Source organism: Pinus tabuliformis, chromosome Q (genome assembly GCF_031772625.1).
Source record: "Pinus tabuliformis cultivar Carrire ecotype Pingquan chromosome Q, CPIR1, whole genome shotgun sequence".
Lineage (NCBI taxonomy): Eukaryota > Viridiplantae > Streptophyta > Pinopsida > Pinales > Pinaceae > Pinus > Pinus tabuliformis.
In genome coordinates this window covers 444,724,154-444,731,441 of record NC_142296.1, presented here as the reverse complement: position 1 = coordinate 444,731,441, position 7,288 = coordinate 444,724,154, and positions in this window count along the sequence as shown.

The window sequence follows — 7,288 nt, the reverse complement described above, 5'->3', positions numbered from 1 at the left end:
CAAATCTCTCTCTTTCAACCAATCACTTGCGTGCCATATTCCAAGCATGAATTCGGTATCATGTGGGTTAAACCAAAATAAAACCAGGTAGGGCTTCCAGAGGCCAAACCAAATCAACCCTTAACCATAGTGATTTCACCTAAACCGGTCCAGAAATCACAAACATCAAAACAAGTTTGGATGCCTCTGACTTCCTTCACCAGTTCCAAAGGAATTTTCCTGTCTCTACCCATCCATCAAGAGTTCCAGGAGAAAGCCCATCTCCACTGTTGACCTTTGGGAATTTTTGCGAGACCAACTCAACCAGGATCCAAGTCTACCGACCATCTAAAGCTTAATCAAATAAAGAACCCATTGCATCATGGTTATCTAGGAAATAGCAAGGCAAGGCTGAAACCATTGTCAATCCAAGCAAATCCCATGGCAATGACAAAAAAGCAACCAAAGAACCACATGCATGTACCATGCATCTAAATATCAGCAAGGAAATCACACATGCAACCAGTTACCTACAATGTACACCTGTTATAGTTGCTGCTCCAAGCTTTTCCTTGCACTCCCTTGATTTCCTTTGCTTGTTTTGTTTCCCAAGTGCTTCCTCTCTATTTTCTTAGAGCTCATTTTATCAAAGTGATCAAAAGCTAAACTGACAAAAGTTGTGAATTATTTCTCTAGTGCCTTTTATCATTTATTTCTAGTCTCTTCCTTTCATTTTTCCCTTTTTTCTTCATTTTCCTTCATTTTCTCTCTAATTTCCCTTGCATGCATATTTGTGTCTCTTCATCTCCCTTTTCTCTTGTTTTCCTTTGTTTCCTTAATTAAATTGCCATTTATTGACTCTTTGCCTTTTCCAATTTCCATAGCCATTAATAAACCGCAAGTGATTCCCACTATAATGTTTACCCTCCATTGAACTTGGAATATGTGGCCCATGACCTTGGTTTTATTTATTTACATGGAAAATCAACTTGGGGCTATTACATTAGATAAGTTATGTGTTCCTAAAGGTGAACGACTATAGTTGATCAGAGAGGTTCACACTTCCAAGGTTGCATGGAATTTTGGTGTAGGGAAAATATTGGCCAATTTGCAAAGGTATGTGTATTGGCCTAGGATGCAAGAAGAGGTAGCTAGGTTCATAAGAGGATGCATGATTTGTTGTACTAGCAAGCCTAGTAACTAGAAACAAGGTTTATACCATCTCTTACTTGTACCCACTCATCCCTGGGAAAGCTCTTTCATGGACTTTTGTGGGAGGTTTACCAACATATAGGAAGGGGCATGACTACCTGTTCATGGTAGTTGATATGTTCAACACAATATGTGTTCTAATGAGCTGTAAATAGACAATAAATAGATAATAAGCAATGAACTTGTTCTTTAGATATGTTTGGGTACACTTTGGGATACTAAGGAACATTATTTCATACAGGGACACAAGATTTCTCAGTGCATTTTGGATTACATTGTGGGAGAAGATGGACACAAAGTTGAATAAGTATACAGTAGTCCATCCACAAACATATGGGTAAATATAAATATTCAACAAGAATTTTGTGCAACTTACGAGGGGTTACAATCAAAAGCTTATGAAGACTTGCGATGAAAAAATTAGTATGTATGCAACACTTTTAATAGAGTAGTCCACACTTCTATTGGTATGTCCCCATTTGAAACTTGCGTTGGATATTTTCCCTTTTCACCTTTGGATATTGCATATGGAGAGAAAGGAATGAAGGAGGGTCTTACAGGGGATGCCTTAAGGGTAGAAAAAATTATCGAGAAGATAAGTCAAATCCATCTACAAGCACAAGAGTCACTACATAAAACATAGGAAAAATACAAGGCTAGGTATGATCAACACAAGAAAATAGAAGTCATTCAAGGTGTGAGATAGAGTATGGTTACAATTGAGCAAGGAGAGGTTACAAGGTCCTTGTAAGAAAATCAAGGCTCTATGATACGACCCCTTTGATATTAGAGAAGGTGGGAGATAATGGCCATAGACTCAATCGACCCATATATATGCACACTTACTCAATGATGAATGTAGAGAATATGAAACTCTATGAGCCTTTTGTGCTAGATTAGGAAGAGGAATAGGTCCTACCTTCTGTGCAGGATTTGGCACTAGAAGCTTTGGTAGAGTTCACAGAAGATAAAGTTTTATAGAAGAAATTTGGAACTACAATACAGGGGCAACACGATCTTTGGAATATTGGGTTAAAAGGACAACTTATAGGCAAGGCTAAATGGTAAACTTGAGAGAAGGTAGAGGAAAAATTTCCTCACCTCATTCAATAGAAGCTTTTTGGAACTAGAAGACTAAAAAAATAGGGAGGTATGATCCATATTGGATAATTATATTATTTTTCATCCAACTTGATGCTTTTAGAGTGGAAAATATTGTTGGTTTTAACCTTGCACATAAATTACTTGCGTATGAATTCTAAAAAATAGAAAATAAATAATGGCGAGAGCATAAAACATAAAATAAATATACATAGAGATTTTCCCCTGGATCCCAAAACCGGGACTACGAGATTGACTTTTCATTATATTCCTTTCAATGTTACAATACATATATATATATATATATATATATATATATATATATATATATATATATATACATGCCGAAGCATCCATAAAACCTAATCCATTAACCCTGGATTAGAACATAACCGTAGTTCCCTTGACCAAGTCTACAAGATACCATGGGCAAAAAACCATCATGCCCAAAACCATGTGCAAAACCCATGCACAAAATCAGAGGTGGGTCTGCCCACCTAATATAGGGTCCATTTTTTTGTGACCCTCGCCACTACGCCCGGCGCAGCCAAGGGGGGGTTGCCCACCCCCCCTCTAACCCCCTGGCTTCGCACATGGGGCGAGTCGTGGAAAGAATATAACACACACCCAAGATTCTCCCACTTTTTGTTTTCTTTCCACACAGGGGGTCACAGGAGAGCTTAGTCATTGGTCCAGTCCTGCAATGCCCATTCTTTCTCTACACCAAGAAAACTTCTCAGTGTTCATAGAATTTGTCAATGCATCTGCAATATTCTTCAAAGTGTCCACCTTTACCAACAACACCTTTTTATCCTCAACCATATCCCTCACAAAGTGATACTGAACATCGATGTGCTTTGTATTTGAATAATAAGGAGGGTTCCTTGCCAAGAAAATTGCACTTTGTATGTCACAGTCTATCCTTATAGCTCGTTGTACTAACCCCATACTTGAACACAATATCTGCAACCAAATTTCTTCCTTGCTTGCATGAGTGGTTGCCATGTATTATGCCTTTGTAGTTCAAAGTGCCACTACAGATTGTCTCTTACTCATCCAACTGACTGCACCTTCAAATAGGTTAAACACATACCCACTTGTAGATGTTCTCTGATCCAGATCTCTAGCCCATTCTGCATCAACAAAGCCATAGATGTCCAAAACTCTGCCCAATCCGAGTGTTCCTCGGTAGCACAAACCATAATCACTAGTGCCACGCAAAAACCTGAAAACCCGCTTCCCTACTGTCCAATGCTCCTTCACTAGTTTTGGCATAAACCTGCTCAATACTCCCATTGCATGTGCAATTTCTAGTCTGGTACAGACCATTGCATACATCAGGCTACCGACTGCACTTGCGTATGGAACACTGGACATGTCCTCTTCCTCTTATTGTGTCTTGGGATATTGTTCCGCAAATAACTTTACACCTATATGAATAGGAACCTTCATCGGTTTACTATCCTACATATTAAACCTCTGCAGTATTGTCTCGACATACTTCCTCTAGTTTAACCAGAGCTTCCTCTTTGCCCAATCTCATTTAATTTCCATGCCCAAAATATAGTTTGCAACACCAATGTATTTCATGTCGAATTTGGAGGACAATTGCATCTTCAAATTCTGGATAATTTCTTTGTCATTTCCAATCAACAACATATCATCCACATACAAGACTAGATAAATAACATGATCGCCAATTAATTTAAATTACATACAGTGATCCGCTTTGCTTCTGGTGAAGCCAAGTCACCGTATAAATGTATCAAATTTCCGATACCACATCCTTGGTGACTGTTTTAACCCATACAAAGAATTTTTTTAACCTGCATGCCAGTTATTTCTTTCCCTTCACTGCAAAGCCTTCAAGTTGCTTCATGTAGATCTCTTCTTCCAAATCTGTGAAGAAATTATGTCTTCACATCCATCTGTTCTACCTCAAAATCAAAAGTAGCAGCAACAGATAAAAGTAATCTAATGGAAGCTACATTCACAACAAGAGAAAAAATATCAAAAAATGTTAATTATCGACACCTAGGAATAACCTTTTGCTACCAACCGAGCTTTATATTTCTCCACCTTGCCTTCTGCATTCTATTATTCTTAAACACCCATTTTCTTCCAATGGATTTCCTTCCACCAAATCCCAAGCCCCATTTTTGTCTGATGATGCCATTTCATCAACCATGGCCTCTTTCCATAGTTTACCATCCTCTGAATCTACTGCCTCCCTGACAGTTATGGGATCATCATCAGTGATAGATAAAGCAAATTTTGAACAGAAAGAAGAAGACTATACCTTTCTGGCTGCCTTCTTTCTTGAACTTGCCTTCTCATAATTGGAGTTTGTGTCTCTTCATCTTCTGATTCCTCTTCAACTATAGAGTCTGATTCTTCCTCCTTTAGCTCAAACTCTATCTTCTCATATTCCTTTGGTAGGACTTCATGTTTAATAATGTCTTTCACCTCTCTAAAAAACACATATCGGCTGTACACAACCTTCCTTATTTATGGGTTCCAAACCTTATAATCTTTTAAACGATCCTTATGCCCAATAAAGATGCACCTTTCAAATTTACTATCCAACTTGGTTCTTTTCTCCTATGGAACATGTACATATGCATCACAGCCGAATACCATCAGATGTGAAAGAAAGGGTTTCTTACAATTCCATACCTCATGTGGAGACTTATACTCCAATGCTGATGAAGGTGGTTTATTAACCAGGCAACATGTAGTCTCCACCGCCTCTGCCCATAATTATTGTCCTAACCGGCACCACTGAGCAGGCTTCTTGCCTTTCCCATCAATGTCATGTTCATTCTTTCTACAACTTTATTTTGTTGAGGTTTGTATGGAGCAGTCTTCTACTGTGCTATACCACACTTCTTACAGAACGCTTCAAATTCCTTCTTGAATAACTCTCCACCTTTATCAATCCTCAACACCTTTATCTTATTCTCTGTATGGTTTTCCTCCAGAGCCTTAAATTCTTTAAACCTGTCAAAGTCTTCAGATTTCTTCTTGAGGAAATATATCCATGTATTCCTTGAGAAGTCATCTATGAATGATACCTAGTACACATACTTACCCAGTGATGGAACTGACACAGGTCTAAACACATCACTGTGCACAAGCTATAATATTGCTTTCGCCCTCTTAGCACCAAAGTGGAAAGTCACCCGATTATGCTTCCCATACACACAATGTTCACAAAAATCGAAATCCATAGATAAATTAGACATACCTTCTACCATACCATTACCATGAAGTATTTGAAAGCCTGTCTCTCCAATATGTCCAAGCCTTTGAGGCCATATCATGGTCTTTTCTCCAGAGACTATAAGGTTTTCTACTCCACTTTCAGGAACCTTAGAACTGTTGCTCCCATCAATAACAGTTCTACCTAGAAGCTTATACAGAGTTCCAATCTGAACTCTCCACATCAATACTAGTGCTCCTTGAACCATCTTGCAGATATCTTTCTCGAACACTATTTTTACACTTGCATCATCTATCTTGCTTACAAAAACCAAATGTCTGGCCAATGCAGGATATCTAGAACACCCGAAAGTGTTATGATCCTTCCACCTTGCAAATTCAACTTGAATTTTCTGCGTCCAATGATTCTAGACTTCCTTTCATCCTCTAAGAAGAAATCTACCAAAAATTTGATTTCTGTATGCAAGATGGATGATGGAGGTGTAAAAACAATGTTCGAGAAAGATACCTACAAGATGGTTTGAGGAGCACTGGTGTTGATGCGGGGAGTTTAGATTGGAACCCTGTACAAGCTTTTGGGTAATACTGTTATTGATGGGTGCAACATTTATGTGGTTCCTGAAATTGGAACTGAAAATCTAGTGGTATCTGGAGGAAAGACCATGCTATGGCATCAAGGGCTTGGACATATTGGAGAGAAGGGCCTTTGAATACTTCATGGTAATGGTATGGTATAAGGTATGTATAATTTCTCTTTGAATTTTGATTTCTGTGAACATTGTGTATATGGGAAGCAGAATCGGGTGAGTTTCCCCTCTGGTGCTAAGAGGGTGAAAGGGATATTAGAGCTTGTGCACAATGATGTGTTTGGACCTGTATCGGTTCCATCACTAGGTAAGTCTGTGTACCATGTATCATTTATAGATGACTTCTCAAGGAATACATGAATATATTTCCTCAGTAAGAAATCTAAAATCTTTGAAAAGTTTAAAGAATTCAAGGCTCTTGTGGAAAACCAGACAGAGAAGGAGATAAAGGTGTTGAGGACAATAATGGTGGAGAGTTCTGCAAGAAGGAATTTTAAGAGTTTTGTAAGAAGTGTAGTATAGCACGGGAAAAGACTACTCCATACACACCTCAGCAAAATGAAGGTTCATAAATAATGAACAGGACATTGATGGAAAAAACAAGAAGCATACTCAATGGTGCCGGGTTAGGACAAGAATTTTGGGCACAGGGGGTGGAGACTGCATGTTATCTAGTTAATAGATCACCTTCATTATCATTGGAGGATAAGACTCCACATGAGGTATGGATTGGTAAGAAACTCTTTCTTTCACATCTGAGGGTATTTGGTTGTGATGCATATGTACATGTTCCAAAGGAGAAACGAACCAAGTTAGATAGTAAATCTGAAACGTGCATCTTTATTAGGTATAAGGATGGTTTAAAAGGTGGTAAGCTTTGGAACTCAGAAACAAGGAAGTTTGTGTACAACCGAGATGTGGTATTTAGAGAGGGGAAAGATGTTATTAAACGTGAAATCCTACCAAAGGAATCCGTGAAGATAAAGATTGAGCTAAAGGAGTAAGAATCATACTCTACAATAGAACAAGAATCAGAAGGTGAAGAGCCACAAAATCCAACTATGAGAAGATCAGTTCGAGAAAGAAGGCAACCAGAAAGGTTTATTCCATATGATTTCTATTCAAATTTTGCTTTATCTATTATTGATGATGATCCCAGAACTGACAGGGAGGCAGTAGATTTAGAG